The following is a 25,589-nucleotide window of genomic DNA, read 5'->3' as shown; positions in this document are numbered from 1 at the left end:
CTGTCTGCTTCTGCCTGGCGCTCCGTCCTCGCCGTGCTGTGAGCCACACGAGCTGCTTGCTGTCCCTGCTGCTCTCCATCCCTGTGAACTTGCTCGGTGATTTATAACCTGCCCAGGGGAAATCCCAGCCCCTGCGTGGCTGCAGCTGTGCAGCGTGAGGAGCTGTGGTCCCACGCACGTTGCTCAGGGGTAGGTGTCTGGCGGGGTGTCCCCGGGACTGAGAGTGAGCAGCACAAAGCTGGGGAGTGACTCGTGGCTCTGCCGAGGGCTGGTTTTGGGGGAGGTGGTTGCAGGGTTGGGCTCGGGGCTTCAGCCTGTTCCTCGTGCTGGGCCCTCACATTGTGTGAGGGGTCATTAGAAGATCAACAGCAGAGGGCATCTTCTGTAGTCAGGTTCGTCTCCTCTAGGTGCAGCACTTCAACCCACCCTTGCTGTCCTCTGTGAGTGCTCAGAGGTGTGATCAGGAGACATCTGGGGGCTCTCCTCATTTTCTGGGGGGGGGCACAGGGCAGCCTCTGGCATGGCAATCCCTGTGTTGCCAGAGCACAGTGGCACCAGGAGCAGGTAGATGCACAGGGCTGCTGTGAGTGCAGCTGATTCAGCAGAAGTACAAAATCAGCAGGGTTTAAGTGTCACGCTCTGGCTTACACTAAAAGGCAGCCAGCCTTTCCCACACGTGTCACAGGCCTTACTGGTGGGAATAGCCTTGTATTGTTTGCTTGATAACCATTGCCCGATAACATTTCCTCCTGCCTTGGCTGACTCAGTTGCTCTCAGCTGCAGCAAGCCATGATCCTTCTAAGGGAGATGTGCATTTCCTGTAAAGCACGGGATCAAGGAAACCTTTGTTTTGCCCTTGACTCTGTGGCAGAACCTTTGTGTATTTTTAATCAGGTCTTCAGGCCTCATTTTACCCTGTTCTGAAATGACTGAGAGCAACACTACAGAGGCATGGTCTTTGTGGGGCCGGGAGGCTGAAATGACCCATCCTGGCAAAGGGCTCTGAGATCCCTGTGCCGTGTGAGAGCAGAGTATCTCGGGGTGGCTGGTCTGGTAGAACCCTTACATCTCAACGCTGACTTCTATTTGGGAGACAGCGTCATTTTAAGGCCTATAGGAAAAATTTCCACTGCTACTGGAAAGGCATAAATCACACTGGAGAACATTCCTGCCTGCCCATCGCCTCCATTGTTCTAGTTTAATGGCATAGTTGGCCACTACATAAACTAAACCATCTCTTTTAATATTGCTATTTCATCTTGGTTCCAGTCACAGTGTAACACATTTCTTAAGTGCTTATAGTACATCGTGCCTCTTGAGAATAACTTGCAGAAATGGTTGACTTCCAAGAACAGCCACATGTGTACTGCAGTGTATTTCAGACTCTGAGCACCAGTCCATTTATCCGTGCAGGCTCTCCACTTGCTCCATGTGCTGAAAGCAAGCTCTTTTCACACTATAGAAGGAGATGGAGAAAGAGAAAGTCAAACTGGAAACTGCTGCCTGTATTGTTTTGCGATTCCTTAATTGCAGAGTCTGTTAGAAATGATTAGTTCTTGGTGTTATGAAAGTGTGGAGCCCTGCAATCCATGTTGTAAATGTTAAACAGCTGATTTTGTCTGTGACTTCTGTGTGTGGCAGGTGCTTTTGAAATAGGGTACATAGTTTTCAGCAATGCACAATCATACTGTGGATATTAACTAGAAAATGCCTTCTTTTATTTGTTTGGGATGCTTTAACCTTCACAGCCCCCAACCCACCCATGTCTCTATGTCCTATTAAATAGGCAGTGCATAGACTTGAGTAGGTTACATAAAAATTGTGATATATAGCGAGTCTGCAATGCAATACTTCCACGTGGAAATGGCAGGAGGTCTTTAGTACAATGCGGTAATTTCACACTTAAGCTTTCCAGGGTGGGGGACAATTTTTTTTATTTTTATTTTTTCTGGATATTGTCATATTTTTGAGGCTTTTCCAAATGATTTTCCACTGAGAAGCATCATCTCCATTCTGCATTGGGACACATTGTAGGGAAGCAAGAAGGAAGCTGTTTGACTCTGTAGTTGCATATGCACAACTGTGATTGCAATTGTTCTTATAAAACAAAGGGGGTTTGCTCACTGGCTGAGCAACACTGGCGTACAGTGTGTTAAGTGTAATAGTATACCTCACATCAAGTTCGTCACATCCTTCAGAGGGGAAAAAACATTGGAGGATATTGATCACCACACTCAAAATGTCATAAAAATCATTTGTGGGTATTGTAATTGGAGAGAGTTTTTCTATTTGATGGTAAAGCTGAATTCTGGAGTGTTAATAAAGTGTTTTCAAGAGTGGTGCTAAGTCACTCTTATTTTCTTTTCAATTTCTCTAGACTCTCAGGTGCCTCCTGCCCGTTCTCATACGTATTCGTCTATAACACCCCACTACTTCCAAACTCCCAGCGTTGCTTATGAGCTGTGAGTGCCCATTTCTGTGGTTTCTTTCATGCTCAAGTCATAGCAATAGCTCATCTATGAATTCCCCCTCTGGACAGGTCCTCTTTGTACTGTGCGTGACTGCTGCTGACATGGTCCAGACAAGTCTGGATTCACTTGTGCTGCCGGGCTCAGCTGATTCTGCAGCAAACAAACAAAACAAACCCACCAGGGAAAGAACCTCCCTTCTTCCTAGAAGTTGCTGGGTAGAGAAGAGGTTTGGAGCATAGATCTTACAAAGGTATATTCCCCAGATGTATTTGAGACCAGCCCAGTTTTCTTCTCTTGACATCAGTCTCGATAGGCAGTACATGTGTTTGAGTGCCTGAGTTTGGTACTCTCTGCTGTGTCTCCTTCCCAGCTTTGCCACTTCGAGTTCAAAAATTGTGTTCCCAAACCCCTGAGATGGTTTTTAATGTCACAGACCTTTGTTAAGGCTTTTACGTCCTTTCTACCTTCCTTGTTTCCGAGCCACTGAAGGGTTGCCTTGTTGTCCTTTACTCTTGAAAACCAAAAAGACGGGCTTTCCAGCAGTTACTTGATTCCAGCAGCATTAAGAAAGCTGGCTCAGGGACGGAGATGTGTGCACATGTCAGAAGGAGCCCGCTCGGCCCTGTGCCAGCCGGGCCGTGTTTGCACCCCTGGCCTGGCAGCAGCTGGTGAGGACGGGGCTGCCTGGTGCGGCAGGGGCCACGTCTCCCTTCCCTGCTGTGAGGAAATCGCCTCAGCCTTTGTGCTCCAGGGCAGTGAGACAGCTTGGATCGCATCAGGACCTTTCCAAGCCTTTCTTTCTCGGCTCTTTGGTCACGGGATCGGCAGGTAGCTCTTCCCTTTGCCTGCTGGTGCTGTGAGGATCGGTGTCGGGGGCTCGGGGCCGAGGGCAGGGGACAGGCAGTGCCTCAGGCCCAGGCTGTGGGGGCAGGCCCTGAAAGCGCAGGATGGCTCCCATGCTGGGTGCCCTCTATGGGTACGGGGTTGGCTCCGTGAAATAATGAAAATAAAGAGCCGAAAGGTGAGCTTGAACCCCTTCCCTGAGGTCTGCCTTGCCTTTGAGACAGCCTGTGTGTAGCACAACTTTGACCCCATCTCTGAGTTTATAGAAAATGGGTCAAACCGGGTGTAGAAAACTCGGTCAGGAAGTCCAGGATTTATTTATTTTTAATGGTTTTTACTGTGTTGGCAGAGTGCTCTGATGCTCTTAATTGTTTCCAAGCAGGTACCCTCTCTCTCTTTGTTCTCACACATGAAGGATCCTTTCCAATCCAGGGCGATTCCGCTCAGCGCAGCTGTGTATTCCTCACACGTGTTGTTGTTTAGAGAACCATTAAGATGCATGCAGTATACTTTACAATGTACACTAAAGAGTCTGAGTCACTTAAGCATAAACGGCGTATTAATGCTTGCTGAAGGTCCTGCAGACGTACGCATTTAAGTGTCATAATGGTTTTGAACACGGGGCTTATAGACCGTGTCTGACACGTCCTAATCCTGTTGGTTATTTCCCAGCGTTGTGGACCTGCGTGCAAAGCTAGGGCTTAAATCATACGGGGGGTGTCAGCAGCTCCTGCTCGGCAAGGGGTAGAGAAATAGCCGGTGACAGAGGTGAGCCTGGGAGACAATGTGATTGACGGGGGGGCACACAAAGGAGAAGGACACCGGCTTGTGAGAGGCTTTTCTGCGAGGTTCCAATTAGTGTCCTGATTTACAAATCCTGCCCTTAAATCTGCAGCCTCCCAAGGTCAGTTTTAAAGGGACGTGGCACAGGGTTGACGTTTGACTGTGATGAAGGTTTGTAAATCAACATGTTCTGACAGAAACTGCAATCAGTGGAATTACCTCCATCTATATAATTAAAAGAAACAAAACAAGGCATAAGCAGGGTTTGCATTTTTTGGACAGGATCATCTTGCCCACCTGCTGTCTGTGCAGCTCTTGCACTGCAGCATTCTTCCCGTGCATCTGAAATAAAGCGAAGTGGGAGCAACTGTTTGGACTGCGCGGTGAGGAAAAGGCATGCAGCATGACAAGTAAATTAGATTTGAAAAATGCTTTCACTACTAATAGGCTACTACGCTGCTAGGCATTTGGTTTTAATCCTGATTTTTCACTGGGCAAACTTCGTTTTCAAGCATAAGGAGAGCTCTTGGGTTTGCAAGCGTTTGCAATTTGTCCCCCTTGCTGACTTGTCTTAACGCCAGCCCAGGAGGGGAAGCGGCATCGCGCCGAGTCGCTTTGTGCTGCTGGGGGTGAAGTAGGGGCCTGCGTTTAATTGCCTGCCGTTATTCGCCACCAGGGCTGGGTGGAAAACAAAGGTTCCAGTGAGCAAAGGCCACAGTGAAAGTGTTCAGTAGGTGGAAGAGTGGAAGAGGAGAGAGCTGCTCCTGTCTGCCTGCTTTTTACACTCAAAGTGGGCATTGAACACATCACAGCTCCTAGGTGTGCTGTGAGAGACCCAGGTTGGGATCGCTTCCCTGCTTGATGCAGGTCTGTCTTTCTAGATTACATCTTGGGTGTGTGAAACTTCAGTTGATTGTGTGGTGCTTCAAAATCAATACATTCCAATAAAACACTTTAGATTAAACAAAAATGATGTTTTTTTTTTTTGTTTTGTTTTGTTTTGTTTTGTTTTTGAATGGAGATTGTTTAGTAGAAATGTTTCAACCGGGTCTGTTTTCTAGAGGCTTCCCTCAGGGCCAGGCCTTGTTTGTGGCGTGAGAGACTTGGTTTGACTAGCACCTTTGCCTTTGTTGTCCTGTGTCCCTAAAGCTTGATTAATTTTCCCCAGCTAGTATCAGTTTGGCTAGTAAAAGGTACCTAGACTCGTTACAACCTGTGACTGTCATCTTGTGAGCACTGCGGCCACAACACCTCGTGGTGCTGTAAGCAGTGCCTGACCACTTCTGGTCTGTAACCTGGGGGCTGCTCTCCCTCCCCATGCAAGTCTGGTGAGGCGTGCAGGTGCAGGAGATGCCTAGGAGTGGTGCATTCACGTGCCTCCATCAGCTCCTCACAGCTACTGGTCACTTTTCGCCCTCCTTGGCTCCGCTTGTCCAGGACCGCTCACAAACACTGCTGGTGAGATGCCGTGCATCTTGTTGGTGAGGAATCTGTGCTCGCCCTGCCTTGGCACCTCTGGTCCATGTCTGGCTCTGAGGTGCCTCGTGTCCCAGGGTGCAGGGTGAGGTGGGCGGCTCGGGGGCTTTCATCTTTACCTGTGGGTGCACAGTGCTTTAAAGGGTGACAGCCCCGCAGAGCTCGCTGCCTGCTTTGAACTAGTGAAAATAATCCTTCATAATCCTGGTTTGGGTGGTTTTTTTTGTTTTTTTTGTTTTTCTTTTCTTTTGGCTTCCCATGTCAGTCTGGAAAATTTATGCTGCTCTGAAGGAAACATTCCACTCATCTGCAAGCTACTACAGCTGCTGTGTGAGTAATAAAGTATGAAAGGGAGGAAGGGAGAAGGGAGAAGAAAGATGGGACCTGGTGTTTCATATGGAAAGCATCAGGCCAGAAGTGGCTTTGTTTCCGACACGTGGACAGTGGAGAGGCTGCATTTGCTGCTCAATGGAAAATCTGTGCCAGTGAAAAGAAACCTCCCTCATTAGTGACTAGATCAGATGGGGAGGAATTTCAGTGTCTCTAGCTTTTATTTTTAAATTTGTCTGCATTTTAAAATAATAAGGGAGAAACAAGGGCAGTGGACTGACTGACGGAGATTACAACCAGTTTGGGCAGAATAGCTCTTTTCCGTCTCCATCGGAGATGCTCTCCCAGCCACAGACAGCCCTCCCCCAGCTGTTCATAAACTGTGCCAGCACCTCCAAATAGTTGTGAACATCTGAGAGTTGCTGTACATCAGGCAAGGTGCATGTTGTTTTTATTTGGTTTTGGTTTGTGCTATTTTGGGTTAGTATAATAGCATGTTTGTAGGCTTTCCTGCACGATCAAGGAAAACAGAAGCTTGCGTTTGGTGTTGAGAAAGGCACTTCTGATGTAACCAGAAGCCTCTGAGTGTTGTGGCTTTCAGAAACACATGAAAGCAGGGGGGTTGCAGTCAAATATTGGGAGGAAGGGGTTTCCATCTGGTCAGACCAGAGGAAGGAGGCACTTACAGTAGCAGAGGTCTCTGCTATCTTGAAAGAAGAGGTAGATTGCTGTAGATTGTGGAGTGCTGACATGACCCAGTGAAAGGGATTGTAAGGTGCCTCTGTTGCAAGTTTGAGAATTTTAAAGTGGATATCACCTGGTGTAATCCACTAGTGTAAGCACAGCCTAGGGTGGTTTCCACCTACATATCGTAGGAAAACCTAATCGTCCGGGAGTTGAGTGCCTGTTCAACAGGACACTGAATGGTTACCCTCCGAGAGGAAGTTAAAGACTCCTCTTCACTGGGACTGCCTCACATGAATTATCTCCATGTAGTGAGAGTTATATCAGCTGCAGGGCCCTGAAATTTGGCATTTTGTTTGAGCAATCTGTGTCTCTCGTCAGATGTACTACTGTGATAAATGGGAGTTTCTTTCTCCTTTCCATTTCTTTATGTTTAAGTGGAAAAGACCAAGGAAACCTTTGACATCCATTTCTGAACTGGTTTTTCGCTCTGTAAAAGGGCAGAATAGCATCCCCATCACTCAGGGAAGTGCAGAGCAGTCGGTGAGTCAGATCCTGGGCTGATGCAGACTGATGCAGATCAGCCAAAGTCCCAGTGGTGATACGCAGATTTATGCTGGCCCAGTGTCTACAAAGTCACTTGACACCTTAGAGGAGAATGGTCTATACAAATCCCAAATATTGTCAGGATGTGGAACAAATACCAGGATGTGGGCAAAAACCAGCACGCCCATTTTAATGATTTGATTAAAACAATATTGCTGCTCTATGGCTCTCATAAATGTGCTTCCAGTGGTGTCAGGGGAGGAGATGGTCTCAAGTGCCATAACGAGAGGGTGCATTTTTTAAACTGTTGCGCAATAGGACGCTAAATAGTGCTCTGACCATACCGGCTTAGTTCTGTTTTGTAGTGAGCATGGCCTGAGGCATCCTATAAATACCGTTTCTCCCCCCACCTTCAGCTAATAAATAATGGAAACTCTACCGGAAATAAATTTTCTTTCCATGAAAAGAGTGGGAGGTCTTGAGTGGCTCCCTATAAAACAAAGGATGTAGCATGGTTTGTTTGCTTTGGTTTTTCAAATGAAGAAAACGTGGGGGTGGGAAGGGAAGAGATGTTTCTAAGCTCTGAACGTGCTCTGCACAACGCTGCAAGGTAGTGTGGGTACTGCTTCCCCCAGGACAGCGGATACCCACCCGCCTGTGAAACGAAGACAGATGAGAGAGGTCTCCGAGCAGTCTCAGTGCATGGGAAGACAGAAGGATCCTACTCCAATTTACCCTCAGGCTCTCATATTCAGCAGTGGAAACCAGCCTGAAAGCGGGTGTAAATGAGCATCTGGAGGAGCATTTTGTGCAATTCCATGGGCAGTTTCTTCCAGGGATCAAATAAATGAGCAGAATGGTCTTTTTGACCTTAAAATCAGCTTCTGTAAGTAAATCCACTTCAAGGCCTTTTTGTAAACGTGAGTCTGGGCTGAAGGAAGGCCCCGTGTGTGCCCATTTCCAGCACCCATTGTGCACGTGCTCTGTGCCAGGTTGGAGGAGAGGCCAGGTTTGTGGAGCTGGCGGCTTCCTCCCGGCTGGCTGGAATCTGAAGCAAAGCTGTGTCATCTTGTGTCGTGTCATGGACAGCCTCTGGGCCGGAGGCTGACTGCAGTGTGGCCTCTGAGGTTGAGAAGGGTCGCAGGAGAGCCTGTGTTCAGCAGTGGGATGTGACTGCCTCATTCCAAAGGCAAATGAGGTTCGAGAGCAGGGTGCACATGATGAAAAGGCATTTTCTGCCACTGCCTTCATCCAGCAACAATAAACTGTGCATATAAGCAGATCTGGTCCGGTGCTAATGTCTGAATTTCTGAATTGCTAATTAGCAGTTCTGCTAATTCAGAAATTGCTAATTCAGAAATTAGCACAGAAAAAAAAATGCTGTAAGATCATCAAATTCTTTTGCCCAGGTGCCATTTCTCACTGTATGCCTCAGTGGAGCCTTCTGCTCTCGTTGGAAATCCACCTAGCACGAGGCCATGGAAAGCATGTGCTAAAGCCTCATTGAGGGGAAGAATATCTAAAAGCTTGTTTGTTTTTTTCTTACCTGAATCTAATTCCTCACACTCCTGTATTGTCTCTTGTTTTTTATGAGAACCTCCATGGCTTTGAGTTTATCCAATTCATAGCTGCGTAATGTGATCCTTTTCCCCATCTTTATTAACTCTTTCAAGGATTTGTATCTAACTGTGAAATGAGACCCCTGCTCATTGACTGGAGATTATAATACTGACTGTGGAGCCGAGGTGATAAATAGGAACAAATGTGCGTGTCCCTTTCAATTTTGTCATACTTTCCATCTTCGTGTTCCCTCCAATTTTCCTATATATCAGATGCTAAGAATGTATCCCCAAAACCACAGTGGTCTTCTCTCTGTTTTATCTGCGCAAGGTCTCTTTTCAGCCTGACTGGATCTCTGCTTTGTATTTAGTGTGCATGCTGTGTTGCTATTTTTCCATAAATGCATTAATTTGTCTTTCTTCGAATTCAGTCTCAAGGATTTATTTCCTGCCCCTGTGTGGGTTCCTTTATATACTGCCTCTCTCTGCTAGCATGACAAGAAAACTTTAGCATTTACTCCTTAAGCCCTTTTCCCTGCTTTTCTTCACAATGAAAGCTTTTTATCAGTTTCCTTAGTTTTCTGATTTGTTTTTATTAAGCATGTTTTTATACTGGGGACTGTGATCCATCAAAGTAAACGGAAACAAAAAAACGAGGCCAAGTTTTTGTTTGTTTGCTTAAGGAAACAGATCAGAATTTAAGTGGGATGAAGTCAAAACGGCGCTGATGATTTGATGTGATGGTAGCTGATTCAGAATCAGCTGGCTGCTGACAGCAGGTAGTGGAAACCCTCAGCATTTGAGGAGTCTAAAAACAAATACAGCCACGGGGCTGAAAATTGCGTGGTGATAGTAGTGACGGGAAGAGTAGGGTTGCTGCGAGTTGCTGTCCTTTGTTCAGAAAACAGCATCCATGTGCTGCTGGCTGTTGAACACCAAAGTTTTTCTTCATCACAGCTCATCTGAAACAGCACCTTGAATTTCCATGCCCACTCAGCACACCTCTGCCCTTCCCTTCAGCACCCTTGTGCAGATCCTGCAGCAGAGGAAGGATGCTGGGGTCAGCGCCCAGGGGGCTTGGAAGGTGCCGTCGGGAGCATAAATCCTGCTGGCCGTTGATGTGGGCTAGCTCTGCAAAGCCGTGGATGTGTTTCTGGGCTCTGTTTACCACTAAGAACCATTCCAGCATTTCCCCGGGCTCACTGCACCGCCCCGAAGCCTGCAACACGGGAGCCTGGAGCAGCCCCGGCACCGTTTCCACCTCTCCCTGCGGCCGCGTTGCTGAGTCAGTGCTGGGCAGGCAGCTCGGCGGCGTCCCAAGGCTGCTGGAAGCGATGGAAATAATTCCCCGGGATCCAAGCGGGTTCTGGACCGGGCCCAAGAGGGGCAGGACCGGTATATCCTGGCCCCACTGCCTTGCAGGAGGATTTGAGGAAGCCGCTAGTGTAAGGCAGAGGAGCCTCCGGAGCTGGGGGCAGGCGTTCCCTCCTGTGAACTGCGGGACTCGTGGCGAGCTTGGCTGGTCAGCCCGCACGCTTCACCCTCCTGCTCTGCTTGTCTGCCTTGCTGCCTTTAACCATCGCCGCTCCTTTGAGGTGGATTGGGCTGTTTGCAGGAGGAGGCTTGCAAAGGAATAGGCTCTGGTGTTTCGGAAGATGCATCGTCCCCTTTCCTTCCTGCGCAGGAGGAAAGCTGCTTGCCCCATGCGGTGTCTGCTGGGGTTGTAACAAAATAGTGGGGCCTCACTAAATAGTAATGAGCTGCACAGCTGGTTGAGGGCGGCAGAGCTGTGCTGGTTTATGCTGGGTTGTGCTTCTGTGAAAACTGTTTACAAAAACTGTCGTCTTTCTCCTCTATATCCAGCAAGCCTTTAAGAGAGATTGTCCTTGAAGAGCTTCAGGCAATACAAAATAACATCATAATCAATGCTGCTGCTAGGCTGGCCAAACAAATAAAATCCTGCGGGGTAGTAACCATTTTTTTCTTTCCAGAAGCGCACATACCAGGTGTACAAAACTGGGTCTCTAGTCATGTATGGGAATTAGCAGCTTTCTCAAGCGCAGATGTGGTAGCAAGCACTTCCATGAACAGTGCAGAGGTCCTGTTGTGAGCATCTTTTAGGGATGTTTGTGTGGAGCACAAGGACTATAAAGAAATGTGTTCTGAACAGTGTGCTGTTGCAGATGTTCTTCCAGACCAGCATGTAAAAAACTAAATGTTTTACCAAAAATTAAGGAGTAAAAATGAAGGAAGGACCTGCTACAATGAGGTACCACATAGCATCATCCTTATGGCGTGATTGCACTCAGTGGTCCACACCGTGGGTGTATTCTTCAATTTAATAGCTTCCTGGTGGAGCTGAAAGCAGAGGGATATGCAGAAAACCCACTCTCCATCCAGGCACTAATCAATACAAAAGTCTAAGTTCAGAGATAAAATATGAACTAGAAAACGGTGATAAAGCGGTAGTCCTTGTGCGTACCTTTATTTCAGTACTAGGCACCAACAGTGAGGAGGGACTTTCTACTTTAACCACTGTGCCAGTGCGTTTGTGTAGTCTGGGGCAGCAAAATTTGCTAGCAGTACCCTGGTGAGTCACAGACCTGACACCTGCAGTCTTGCAAGTCTTGCAAAGTTGCCTTTTTGCGGCTCAGATTTTCCAAGAGCAGTGACAGAGCTGTTTCAGCAGAGAAAAATGCATACACTTTCATCCAACACCCAGTGTTTTAGAGCATTCAGATGTTTGATGTGATGGCCAAGCTTTGGACAAATAGGATGCCTTACAGCCACTGCCCATGGAGAGCAGGGAGCTGTATGTAGCGTGCCCATTTTGCAGGCTGGGAATTTGGGACACCCCAGTGCTCAGTTGTCACAGAGAGGGAGCCGAGAGCAGAGCCTGAAAAGGATACCCGTTCCCTGATCTCCATTTTAATTAAATTCTTTTTGCAATTGTCTTCCCTGGCAGTTTAGCTGGTGGAATGTGGTCTAGCAGAGGAATTTTTGGCTGCAGATTTGACAGGAGTATTTTTCTGGGCCAGATCCTCGCGTAGTGTAAATGCAGATAACTCCACTAGCTACGATTACAGCACTAGGGATTTACTCCTCCCTCTGAGAATCTGGCCCTGGTTTGCAGACAGTGGGCAGTGTCATATAATTTGTTCTTTTTAATTTTAGTCTGTCTAGACACTTTTACAGCACCCCTTTCTGCAAGAACTCGGTGCCAGCAGCTCTGGAGCAGCACTGCACTTCTCTGGTGAGAGGAGCTTGGTAAACACAGTGTGGAGACAGCGCAGGGTGCTCAGGCTTAGCATTTCACCTTCCTTCTGCAGGATTTGGCTTTGGTCTTCGTGCTTTTGTGTTGGAGAGGTGGCAGAGAGGAATCGTGGCAGGATTTCTTCCCTATGGAGGGGGAGAGTCTGTTGTTCACCTACCTCCTTTTTTTTTTAATACTATGTCCAAGTTGAGTGCTGGAGAAAGATGTCTGGTGCAGATGCAGCAGTTCTGGGGTGGTTTTTCTTTCCAGCAGTACATGAAACCTTCCTTCTGTGGGCAAGAAGGCCTTTCTCCTGGCTTTAAAGGCTATTTCTGGTCCTCCATGCATCACCTGGGGCAGTGCGGGGCAGACCGCAGGCTCCTCACGCGGCAGGCGCAGGGCCCGGCTCTGACAAGAGCCTCACATGTGCTGGCCGTGGTTAAGCAGATGATTAGCTAGGACTGTTTTTCTTCCCCTTCCGTTCTCCTGCCAATTCCTGAGCTACTCGCCGGGATTGTCTGTAAACTCTGTTTGTGAGGAGCCAAACAGAAGGGCCACGGCTCTGACCGGGCCTTGGCAGCAGCAGCAATATATATATATATACACACACACACACCCTTTTACTACCATCCCTGTGTGAATCCAAACGCACTTAGCTCAACCCCTAATCCTCGTAATATTTTTACAAGATTTGCTATTCATAAAGTCCCACCTTCTGCAGTCACATTATTGTTAACTGCCTGCATTTATGTGCCTGTCCCCAGCCCACAAAGGAAGGGGCTTCATGGCTGCAGAAAGAAAGCCTGAAGGCAGAGATCCTAAAGCAATTAAAAGCAAGATCTCTTCAAAAAAAAAAAAAAAAAGCAGCACATAATGCACACGATATTTATGGGTTTCCACCTGAGCTTGATCAATACTACTGAAGCAGAGCTCTCCCAAAAAAGCAGCTTGCACGGGAACGGGGAAGAGGTTCTTTGTGTAGCCTGAGGATATGGAGAGACAGCTCCCCTGTGAGCTGCTGCAGGAGTTTGCACCCCTGCCCCCACGCTCGGCAGAGCCCGGAACATATGACTGGCCACGTGCAAGGTATCGCAGTGTTAATAATGCCGCTGTATTGATCAAATTGGGCTGCTTTGTCCCCAGGGACATCTGGGGGGATTTGTTCAGGCTCTTAAGGCTGTGCCTCCTAAAGAGCGTTTTCCAGTCCTTTCACTAGGCAAAGGGTGTGCTGTGCTTTTTGTCCCAGCCAGCAGGAGCGATGCTTTCAAAAGATTTCATGGTGTCCCACCACCTACTGCCTCTATCTTTTCTGCTCTCACGGCTTCCACCTTATTCCCACACAGAACTGGACGTGTCTCAATCTTAATGTGCAGCAAGGTCTGATTTTCTGCCCTTGGAGAGCTCCTCAAGGCTGTAAGCACCGCTGGCCGCTGGAATGTGGATAAACACAGGGTTACGGGAACAGGAGAGGCTTCCTCTTTGCTTAGAAAGTGAGCAAAACATCGGTAAGAAAGCGGCGGAGAAGGAAAACATGTGCAGGGTGGTTTTGTTTCCCTCCCTCCGCCTCCAGGCTGATATTCATGACCTTGTTAAAAAGATTGGTCTGCTTCAGAGACTGCACGTGGTCATTTTTAAGTGTAGGGAGAAACCAAATGTGGCTTTTATTTTTCCATCTGATAAATTGCCAATTGCAGGTTTTACTTACAGAACACTCTGAGTAGTCTGAGGAGAACACGATCACCTTGATATTATATTTATGAGTAAAAATGGTACGAGGCAAAGAAAGCTCTTAGCTTGCATGTAAAGACGACTTTTAATGCAGTTTTTGCTTCCAGGAGTGCATCGTTAGTTGTGGTGGGGAAGGGACACATTAGCAGTCTTCCAGGAGGACTGAAATGCCCCAGGGAACACTCAGAGGCTTGCAGGGTCAATTTGACTTCATGCTTCTTTGACAGATGTCGTGCGCTCGGTGCTGTAGTGATGGGAGATCTGCAGAGTGAGGATACCTGTGGTCTGGACAGGGAAGGGTTAGAGATGTAAAATGGAGGAAATCCCTCTATGCCTGGCTTTTGCAATGGGAAGCAGTCTTTGGGATGTTCACGCTGCCCTCCTGAACATGTCTGCGTGTTGCTAATTGCTGTGTTGACTTCTGCAGGGATGAAGGAAGGCAACAGTCACGAGTTGTGCCTGAAATACTGTTGTCTGAACATGTATGCTGCCGGCATAGAGCTAAAGCAGTGCGTTTTGGGCTGGTTTCTCTCCCTTTTTGAGTCTTGGTTCCTGGACTGGTGGGACTGAAGCAGATCCCTCCAGCAGCTACCAGCACCAGGGATTTTGGCTCTCGCTCTGGCTCTGATATCATTGCAGCCGCCTGGGAAGAGGAGCCAGCGGGAGGAGAAGCAGCAAAGGGCTCCCAAGGAATGTTCCCCACGAGGCAGAGGCTCGGCCTGTGGTCTCTTGTGCTGCTCCTCCTCGCCCAGCATAAAGGTTACCTTTGTATGTTTATAACCAAAATAAAATTGCAGCTCCTGAAAGCTGTAATTTGTACTTGGGGGAACATAATGTTTGTGTTTAGCTGTTGCAGGGATTCTGCCATAGCAGAGTGACAGAGGTCTGAAAGTGTTTGGGCTGACGATAGCTGGCAACAGACCCCGCCTTTGGGGGCTACTAAAAACAGCTTTACTCAAGCAATATTTGAGATAAACAAAACGACAGGGAGAGTTGGTTGTACCAGGAGGAAGAGGACAGGACGCTGCTGCTGCAGCAGGAGAGGCTGGCAGTGGCACAGACGTGTTCCTGCTCTTCCCCTTCCCACAGCCCCAGCCAAGGGAGCCTGGCTGTGGCCTTCCAGGCCGTGACACTGGAGACTCCCATCCCTTCTCTGAAAGACAATAGTGGGAAGGTGGGGCATGCTGCCAGCACACAAAAGCAGGCCTATGGCAGGAGGCTTAAGTAGATGTGAAGAAGGGAAATCAGGGAAAATAGGACACTTAAGGTAAACTAACTGAATTTTTTAAATGTCTGAGTGGGAAGTATGCCAGATGATGTCCGCTGTTGGGATTATAATGCCTACAATGTGTTTTCTCTTTTCCTTGTTGGTAAACGGGTTATGTTTGTTTCCTTTCTGGAGATGGCTGAGGGACCAGAGCTCCCTGTGGCGTGTTTGGTGCTGTGTTGGAGCCATGTGTGGTGGCTTAGTCAGCAAGGCTCCAGTGCTGCAGACATGTCATCTTCCAGTTCCCAGCACCATCAGCAGGGCCTTTTCGTCTTGGACAAAGGCACAGTGTCGGGTTTCATCCAACTTACTCTAATAGGATACTTGAGGATGGGGCTGGGAAGCCAAAGGCCTTCTAAGGGCCTCTCAGCGGAGTGTCTGCTGGAAGCCTTGTGGCAGTGTCAGCAGAGAGATGCCTGCCTGATGCCCTCAGCCCCGGAAGGTGGTGCTGAGTGTTGTGTTCAGGGACATACCTGGAATTAATCTGGGAACTCTCCCAATTAATTTGAGGGGAACACGTGCCAGCAAAAACTTGAGACAGGGTCTGGCGGACTTGCACAGTATTCTCCAATACGTTTCCAGGGAAGTTTTGCCAGGAGAAAGAGTAGGTTTAAGAGAGAGCATAAAAAGGGGCAGTGCCTTGCCTTGCCAGCTAAGCTCTTGCCAAAGTGAAGAGTGTTGCTGAGGAGGTGCAGCGTGAAGGAACAAGGGAAGGAGGAGGTGCTGGTGGGAGAGGAGAGACTGAGAAGAGCCTCTGGGAGGTCCTTGTGTCAGACAGCTGCTTCGTCACACCGCCCAGCCTCTGCTTTTCACCAGCCTGCTTGCAGTAACACAGAACCACCCTCTGGGACTTGCGGTGCTGTAGTCTCCGCAGATTTAGGATTCGGCAGGTATCCGCATGGGGCATTTCTGTGAAGGGTGTCGTGATGGCTTATGGTTGATTGATCCTGTAGTGAACTACAAAGTCTCACAGAAAAGTCTTGAATTGACCATGGCTGCTTGGATGCTGGGAAGTTGTTTTATCTTCCAGGAATACCAAGACATTGCATTCCTTCTAGGCTATTTTCTGGCTGCTACTGCTATTAATAACTTTGTCCTGAAATAGCACTTTCGTATTGCAGCATATTAAAATCCATAACAACTGGGTGGGTGTCCACAGTCAACAGACTGAAGAAAGTGAGCCAGAACGAGAGCCTTGCTGCTGTAAGTCGGCTCACAGAGGTGTGCTGACTCTCAGAAGCCACTGATCGGACCTTCTGAGCTTTGCCAAGTCCACAAACAGCAGGGCTCTTGGTGGCATCTCCCAGCTGTCCATCCCGTGCTGCAGCTGCTAGCCCTACGGCCTGCTGCAAACTGCACTGACGTAGAGATGAGCTCCTTCCTTCCACAGGGAGGAAGCAGAGCCTGCTCTGGGTCTGACAGCGCACCTTGAGTTGCTGATGGTATCCACAAAAGGTCCTGCCATGTCTCCATTTTGTTTCATCAGATGCATTTTGGGGATGCAGATCTCCTCAGATGCCTGTGGGCAGCTGCCTGTGTTGCTGCTGAGTGGATAGGCCAGTGCTGGCAGGATCTTTCCCAATGCGCTCCAGCAAATTGCCTTAAAAGAGAACTGTGCTGCTTTTATCGGGGTGTGTGGCAGCCCAAGTGCACTGCCTGTGAGATTTGAGGCTGGTTCTAAATCCCTGATGGCTAAAGTTTTGGAACAAATGCTTTGGCAGTGCAGTGTAGAAAATAAAAGCAATGGAAAAACACCCTTGGTGGTGATGGAGCACCCTTCAGAGGGTACCTGCTTTTGAGTGAGAGGCAAATTTACGTGCAGGGGGATGTTCGAGCATGAAGACTGTTGTTTCTGCACACTGACGATGAAAACTCTGGTACAGAAGTGGTAGTAACCAGTTTGTGAGTACCTCCAAATACACTGCTGGCCAAATTAAGAAAGAGAGAGAGAAAAAAAAACAAACAACAAGCATCAGGATGTCTGAAGATGGTGGTGTTTTTAAATTCTTCCCATTTTTCCATTTGGGTCACATTGTTCCTAATAAAGTAGACAAGATTTGTAATATAAAATAACCATCTCCAGCCATCAAAGAACATGTCAAATTCTGCTTCACGTAAGCCAGAGTTAAATGGCGCTAATCAAGAGCAGAATTTCATGGAGTTTGAGTGTTGGCAAGGTCCTCAGCTGATGTAAACAGGAACAATGAAATCAGTGCTGCTCTCTGCTGATTTACCCCAGCTGAGAATCCGGTTGTGCTTCCATCGCTGTGTTTCTGGTCTGAGGTTTTTTCTCAGTGTGACGGTGAAACTCGACACTGCTGTCTTCTCTTTTCCTTGCCCAGACTGGCATATTTATCACAGCAGCACATGCATCTTCTTGTTCTTGTAAGATAACAAATTGCCCAAATGATTTTAAAAAAGAAAAAAAAAAAACAACAAATGGCTTTTTGTAAAAGTGATCAAACAGTTGCTGTGCTCCCATTAGAAGTTTAAATTTCAGCCAAGCAGCCCACTGCTCCCTGCATGGCTTGAGGTGGACTTTGGTCCTATATGTTTATTATGGTTTAGAAGTTCTTTGGTAATGCTCTTTTATTCTCTCTCTCTTTTTTTTTTTTTTTTTTTTTTTTTTTTTTTTTGTTCTGACCTTATTCTACAACATATTCCCCTCCTGTAGCCTGCTTCCTGTTTCCCAGACAGGTCCCCACCTCTTCCTCCCTGCAGCCAAAAATAATACAAAAGGGAACAGACAAAAGGTTTTTTGAGCCATGAGATGTGATAGTGAATGGGCATCATGTGCAGGGTAGATTCAGTAGTCCCAGCAGACACATACTGCTCATACAAAGTTAAGGTGAGGAACGGCACGTCTTTGGGTTAGAAATTCAATGTTATGCACACTCTCGTTTAATATGCTTTTGGGTCAGAGCAGAGGTGACTCACAACCCAGAAATCCCTCTTAGGAAACGTACCGTATATCGAGTGTAGCGATGACACCTCTTCTTCAGATTGGACTTAATTGTGAAGAACTGTGCTTGTGAATATGGTGTTGCTTGAGCCCATGTACGCATTTGTGTCAGCTGCTGAGGAGGAAATGTTAAGCTATCTGTGATGTTAATGAAACATCGCTAACTAGTACATTTTTTCATTCATGATCCAATCTGGAGTAATTACAAGGAATCCAGTTCTGCCGTGTAACCCCACTGCAGTACTTCATAGGGGTGAATCTTAATTGAGGATCGAGACCTAAAATATTGCTCTACTTTGTATGTTTCACAGCCGTCAGCATTTGCTTTTGCATATCCATTTCCTGTGAGAAGTTTACCACACTCTGGGGCATGCTTTGAACCTGATCCTTTGATTTCAGTGGGAGCTAGAACTGGCAATTCAAGGAGCTAATTGTCCCGTTTTGCTATTTATAATGCTAAATTAAAGCTGCTTCCAAACAGGACAGCAACAGGTTAAACACATACTTGATGAAGTTTAGAGGAAAGTTAGCAGTGAGGGACACTAGCCAACTCACTCAAAGCCATCCAAGGTTGTTATACAAATAAATGATCTCTTCAGAAAGATTTTGAAACACACTTGGGTTATTCTATTCTGTTAGGTTATTATTATAATTTCTCAAACGGTTTTTGTATGGCTACCTGTGGTGTGGACTGCATGGCAGCAGACAGTGCATGCGCTGATGTGGAAGCACACATGGGTTTTATCGTATTTTGATACTAGCACAATGGGCAGCCTCTACTTTTGAATTCTTGATTTGGCCGTCCTTAATCCTTTGCTGATGCTATTTTTTGTTGTTGTGACTGGTCGCAGATATTTTTTTTCTATCTTTATTAAACAGTCAAAAAACAACAAAAGCCCTCCAAAGCCCTGGTTGAGTGTTTGCAGATTTCTTTCATCCATTTTTTTATCTAGATGCCTATCAAATTCAGCCATGCTTAGCTGCAGTCCTTTGTTCAGTCTCTCACAACCAGTGCACTGAAACTCTATGCTTAGAGCCCAAATACCAGGGATTTTTAGTGAACAAATATGGCTTGTCCATTTCAAAAAATAATTGTTAGATACGTTTTATTTCATTGTCACTGAGTTTGGCAACAAATCTTGATTTTGACTCCTTGGGCAGAGTTACAGGTCACTCTGTTCGAGACATTTGTTTCACTACCCATTTCTGTTGGTAAAAATCGCTAATTTATGGCAAAAGTGGGTTTGATCCTTTGAGCTTCAGAGGCTGATCAAAGGCTTTGATAACCCTGGTTACACCATGCCCCAGAGCAACAGGAAAATGGCTTGTGTTTATGTGGAAGTGGTGATTCTGCTCTGTCAGTAAATCTGCAGACTTTTTACATTAAACTGTATCTTTCCCAAATGTGGTTGAGGCTTCTGACTTCAGCATCTTTTATGTGCTGAAGAAAAAGGCTGTGAAGAACGTGCAGGGAGAAGGCTGTCTGGGTCGTGATACGGGAGCATTCTTTGGGAGTGTTTTTATGCATGAATAATAGTGAATGGCTTGGTTTGGCTAAATACATTTCCTTAAAAGTTGGTTATTTGTGCTGACACCAAGGGGAAAAAATGGACGCGGGTCATAATTATATTGAAGAATTTTGCAAGCAGAGCCTTGGGTCGTGCGTAGCTTATTCACCAGAAATCACAGAGTTCAGAGGCTGGCCTGGCCCAGACTCTGCTGGCTGCTGAGACTCAGCCAGTGTTAGAGAGGACGAGCCTGTCAGCTCGAGCATATGGTGAAGTTACCACAGGAAAACCAGGCTTTGCGTGTCAGCTGATCTTTGCTGACCATGTGTGTGCCTGCTTTTTGCTCTTGGCAAGAGCCTGTTGGGTAGCTGAATGTACAGTTAACTTGGCTTTGCCTTGTATATACGAGGGAACATGCATGCAGGTATTTGCTGTGAGCTGTCAGCAAGTGGCTTACTGTTGTACCTGGTTTTAGCTGTCTTTTTCTTAATGAACTATATAAAATGTAAATAGGATGTGCCGGCACATTACTGGGAGCTTTGTCTTAAATCCTTTGCAATAAAAATTATTTGCTATTGCCTGCCTGAAACTTTTTCTTACTACTCATTCATTTCAGACTGCGGTTTCCCCATTTTCCCAAGTGTATTTAGCAAAACTACTTATTTTAATACTAAAATTCTGTTTATTTTATGCTGTCCCAAATGTTAAGCTTCTGATGTGCTGCAGCTTTTGACAACTAGCAACTGCCCAGTAAAGGTTGCCAAGAGGAAAAGCTGGAGGTTTTGGCAGCTGGCTGGGAACAGATGACAATCTTGGAATAGATGGACAAGAATATTGGGGTTTGTTGTTGTTCAGGAAGTAACGAAGGCTTTTGGCAGTGGGAGGAAGATGAATCTTTCAAACCTTGCTTTAGGGTTAAGGACAAATATGGCATGACATTCCAGGGAAGGCAGGTGAGTTTTGGACCACTTACTCCTCTGAACTTCAGGGCTGCCTCACAGTATCGTGTTCCATATCTGGAAACCAAAATGCAAGTGGTGCTGTAGCTCAGAGCTTTTGCTGTCCTGCTGAAGAATGACAGACTGACACCAGATGCTGGACTTGGAAGCAACCCATTGTAGTTCGGTCTGAGTGAACTGTGGTGACGCTCACCTTAGGATGATTCTTTTGGGGTGCTTTCAGGTTGGGGAAATTTTCTCTTCCTTTGCAATCTTGAGACTTTCACAGTTATTTCAACTTACAGATGAGGCCCCTTTTTTATGTGCCAGTGGAAAGTGATGGGGTCATGATGGAGGTTGGAATTTCACCTCAGCAATTGCATGTATAATTCTGCTTCACTCATTTCAGTTTTGCTGCGCAGAGAATCCTTTCAAGTATTGTAAACAGAGCTGGTAGATCAGACCTGCTTGTCAACCACATTTGACATTTTCATTCTCTGTCACAGCCTGATCTAAGTATCCAACTTCTTAATTAGGTTTTGGATAACTTCCAAGATCGGTGCTTGATGTTCCATTTTATCTGCAGTAAAATGGCACTTAGAAGTAACTAGCACTTCCAGATAAGAACTTCCCGATGTCTGCTGGAAAAATTCAAAATCAAGATGTTATAAAATACTTCAGCATCAATAAAACCGAGAAACCCACTGAACATGTTGATTAGGTGTCTTCCCCGGCTGACCTCAAATCATTTTAAGTGCTGGGGCTTTGTTTTACCCTTGACAGAACTTTGCTCTCAGCACGCTGTTCTGTCTTTAGCTCTGCAAAACACCCAGGAGGGTGAGTACTGTAAAAACTTTCTGCTGGCTGCGGTTAGGGGAGTGCTAACCTCTGCTGAGAATGGTGTACGTGTCACCTCTTACTCTCAGAGGCAGACACTGTGTTTCTCTTCCACTGTATTTCCTAACAAGTAGAGCAGCGTTGCAGTGGTTGTCATGAAGTGTCTGAAGGATCTGATCTTGCATGTGGAAGTGTCACGGTGGATTCTACTGCTCTATGCGCCGCAGAGGCCTGAGAAGGGGAATGAAGAGATGCTATGGGTTGAAAGTGTGTAGGCAGGAAACACACAATATTTTTGTTAGGTGATGAAAATGTCCCTCTTCTTGGAAAGTGAATCTTTTTGCGATTGTATCCAAAACTGAAAAATCCACATGCCAGACCGCCATCCTTTGCTAGCTGGCTTTCTGCAAGTACATGGGGTTTAGTGAAGTCATATGCTATTATTTGTCAGCCATGACTCATCATTTCTTTAAACTGGCTAAATTGAGGTGCAAAGTGCAAAGAGCATGACCCTTGTTAGTCAGGGCAGATGGGTTGAAGTGGTTGGGTCTCTTTTTATCCCTAGCCTGCAAAAACAGCTTGACAGCAGTCAGCAGTCTTACAGATCCTCTTCCTGTGTCCCTGAAGGGAGCCATCTTCCCCTTTCCATTACATTTTTTGAGGCCTTTGTCACTGCAAATCCTGTGGGCGCTGGGTGAGAAACTTTAATGCCCATCAAGTTACCCACAATGTATCAACCTACAGCACAGTAGGATTTAGTTCGAATGTGACATTTATTACATCTGTTACTTCAGTCTTCCCTTCTCTTGCATGAACGTTTGAGGAGAAACTGGACGTCCAGAAGAACTAATGATCATGACAGGAGCACCTGGCTCCTGTCTCAGCCTCTTGGGCTGCTCCGTGGGCCGCTTTCCTCCCAGGCCGGTGGTGGAAGCAGAAGATGTATGGAGGTTCCCCAGTGTCTGAATCTTGCCATGTGCATTCATATCTCTGTGGGCAGTTGTCAACATCCTGCCGCTCCCACACAAAATTGTTAGGTTTCGCTGCACTCACTGGCAGATCACTTTGTGGGAGCGGAGACCGAAGAACCTCTTGACGGCCCATAGGGCTGGAATGGAGGCCTTGGTGGTCTCAGTCCGAGTGGTTTCACCAGCTCAGAGCTCAAGACAAGGGGGTGAGCTTACTTGACCTAAAAATCATAGTTCTCGCCAGGGCAGGAGTGAAGAAAACAAGCTGTTTTCCAAACGCTGCCTCGCCGTTCCCCGGGTGATTTGGGCCGAAGCGAGGGGAAGGTCATGTAAGGTACTTGGCACACGCCGGGGAGCGCATATGGGGAAAGAAGCTTTGTTCCTGCCTGCCATCGCCTGCCCTCGGCCACGGCAGCAGCAGGTAGGGCCCTAGCAGGGGGCACAGGAGGGGCTGCGGCCTTAACCCTCGTCGGGCTTTGTCAGCCATGCAGCTGAGCCTGAGGCCCTTTCTGGCTCGGCGTTTCCAGGCTCTGCCCCCCTGTTGACTTGGTGGAGGGGATTGAGGGGGGCGGGAGGGAGGGACCTCATTATATTGTTTCTTTGCCTTTGAGTTTTTTTTTTTTTTTTTCCCCCTCTATGGGGAGATGGGCTTGATCCACTGGTTTTGGATTTCTGAGGCAGAAGGCAAGGCATGGCCAGCTGGTGTCTTGAAATGGCACAGGTGCAATGGCTGCGGGAGGGGGGAGCCAGGAATAATTACAGGTTTCTGAAGCATCAGGCTTTGCCTGAAAAGGGCTCATCGAGAAACTGCTCTTTATGGAAAATTAATGGTGAAGCTGGAAAAACTGTCAGGCCTACTATTGTTGTCATCGGGGTAGTTATGCCTTAAAGCAGCAGCACCTCCTGCTTGCCTCCACGGGCGCGTGGAGCCAGCGTGCAGCTTTCTGGACCCAGCCATTGAAATCTCATGTCACTGTCATCACGTTTAATGGCCTTGAGTCCCTCTCTCTCGCTCTTTTTTCCCTTTCTATCCCTAATTTGTGATTATGCTCACTCATCACTTTGGAAGCCTTGCATTTATTAGGCCCTTAGACCTGTTTCTGCCCCACTGGATGAAGGCTAAGTGAGCCAGAAAGCCCAAATTGCATGATGAGGGGAGTTCAAAAGCATCATCTCTTTTGGTACACTTGTGGGTGTCAGTCCTGAAAGACTGTGGGGCACATTTGGAAGGCTGCCCCTAAAACCTGCCAGGATTTTGTGTCCATGAGAGCAGCTCTCCCTTGAGAGAGCAGCCCCAGCACAGCAGCTTTCTGCCGTGCTGGTACCAAGGTTTCTGCTTGGGAGCAGTGTGAGCAGGGTCACTAGGTGCTGGTCCCCTGGGGACAGCAATGAGGCTGTCTGTTCCCTCCTCAGGAGCCTGTTCTGATGGACCTTCAGTGGAGAGGGGACTCGTAAATAAAGCTGAAAGCCTTGTCCCCTGTCCCTGCCCCCAGAAGGAAGTCCTTGGTACTGGGTTAAGGTGGGCTCGGGGCAAAGAGCTTCTCCTGCAGTCACACGAGCTGGCAAGGTCAGTTAGCAGCAGCATGCGATGCTGTGACACTCTGCTGGGAAGCTCAGGGCTGGTTCCCGTTGTTCCCAGCTTTCTGCTGCCTGCAGGAAGCGGGGAAGCCCTGGGGGCAGCTGGGCGGACGTGCGGGCCGGTCGCATTGTTGCAGCAGGAAATAGGAACCTGTCCAGAAAAACCCAGCTGAAGGAGCGGTGGGGAAAGGAGGGAGCACAAATAAACAGTTTCTTGTGACTCCTGGAGCAGGCTGCTGGAGAAATGAGCTGGCAGCCTCCAACAGGAGCCCCAGCAGCAGGCTGCAGCCCGCTGGTACCAGCTTCCAGGGGCGTGCTGGCCCTCCATTTTCCAGCGTTGGACCTCCCCTTGCTGAGTGTCAGGAGCACTAAAGCTTGCAGACTTCATCTCCCATGTATTTGACAAAAAAACAGCTCTTCAGTGGTCCTGTTTGTGGTAGGTGAAGAAGTGAAGCGCCCTACTAAGTCTGGGGAGCTTGGTTGTATGGGGGTTTGCTTATGGCAAAGTTCCTGACCAGTAAGTGTCCCACCTGCAGGCACATCGCATGTGCAGTGTCACGTCTGTGAAAATAACCCCCGTGTCTCACTTGTGTATGTTGCCATTGTATTGCTTTTTGTCCAAGTCCATCTCTACAGCTCAGATCTATAAGCAGCTATTATTAAATGACAAACCAAAAAGAAACAAACAAAAAACACAGATAGCAGTCTGACAGATTATTTCTGTAACTCTGGAAGCCATCTCACCCAATTGTATCTGCAAACAGCAGTGTTGCTTCCAGGCTGCATTAACAGGAATAATCTTGAGTTACAGGGTAGCTCCCAGAGAGCTGTGAATGGGGCCTCTTTACACTCTTATTGACGTTTGTACCCAGAAGGCAGGAGTCTCCGTCTCGCCTCCGGTGATAGGAAGTTTTTGTTTCTTGATCAGATGTTTGGCTTCCAGGTTGAGATGTAGTTGGGCCATCAGCTCCCGTAGGCTGCATTGAATATTTTTGCCTAAAGTCCCTTCTTTCATATCTCTAGAAGTGTTCTCTTAGGAGTTGTTTTTAGAAGTTTCTAAAAAATCTGAGTTAGAATGTGTGTTTTTCTAAGCCCCGTAAAATTGCAGTGATGGTATTAAACCAGCTATCCTTTCGGGCAGCAAGAAGTGAAAAATAGCACTAATAAACTCCATTAAATGCTCCTGAAACTACAGCTAACCATTTTCTATAAATAATAAAAGTCTGTAATGTTGGTTATAGAGAACACTGGGCAGTGTGAAGGTGCCTGGAGGCTTTATTGGGCCTCCATATATGAGCTCAGCGCGCCTCATACAAGGTACATTCAAGTAATAGGCTCACCCCATCCTCGTGCTGATGATCACTGCTGTGGAGGTGCAGGAATGCAGTTTTATGTGGCAGCTGTTTGCCTGCATCATCACCTACTTTTAAATCAGTTTGTGTGTGTGTGCTGGTGTGCAAGTGTGGTGTCCTGCATGCAGGAAATCCTGCTTGACCAGCTGTGCCAAAAGCCCTCTAAGAAAGGCATTAGGTCCCTTTTTTTTCTTATTACATCTTCTCTCAGCCCCTTCAACCAAGCTATGGTGTCACTGGAAGGTTTTCTGTCTCCTCCTTCTGTTTTAAAATGATATACTTCAGAATTTTGCCATTCCAGGAATAGATTGAGCTCCAGCCAGCTATGCTGGGTAAAATTTGCAGTTAAATTTAATGTTTGGAAAGAAAGAGGAGGAAATTCTCTGGAGAGGTGACTTTTTGGTTTTATGTGGCCGGGAAATTGGGCAGATTGAATAGTTTCATGTGGAGGTGACTGTTGGCCAGGTTACAGTTAAAATTGGAAAGGGCCTGGTGTCCATGGGGCA

General features: G+C 47.2%; 1 protein-coding gene across 5 annotated transcripts in view; it reads left to right on the top strand.

The window, feature by feature from the left end:
* The window catches only part of KLF7 (KLF transcription factor 7), a 64,382-nt gene that overhangs the window by 3,776 nt on the left and 35,017 nt on the right, over positions 1 to 25,589 (top strand). The window lies entirely within an intron of this gene.

Source organism: Anas platyrhynchos, chromosome 7, assembly GCF_047663525.1.
Source record: "Anas platyrhynchos isolate ZD024472 breed Pekin duck chromosome 7, IASCAAS_PekinDuck_T2T, whole genome shotgun sequence".
In the NCBI taxonomy this organism is placed as follows: Eukaryota; Metazoa; Chordata; class Aves; order Anseriformes; family Anatidae; genus Anas; species Anas platyrhynchos.
This window is presented reverse-complemented; position numbering and strand designations above follow the sequence as displayed.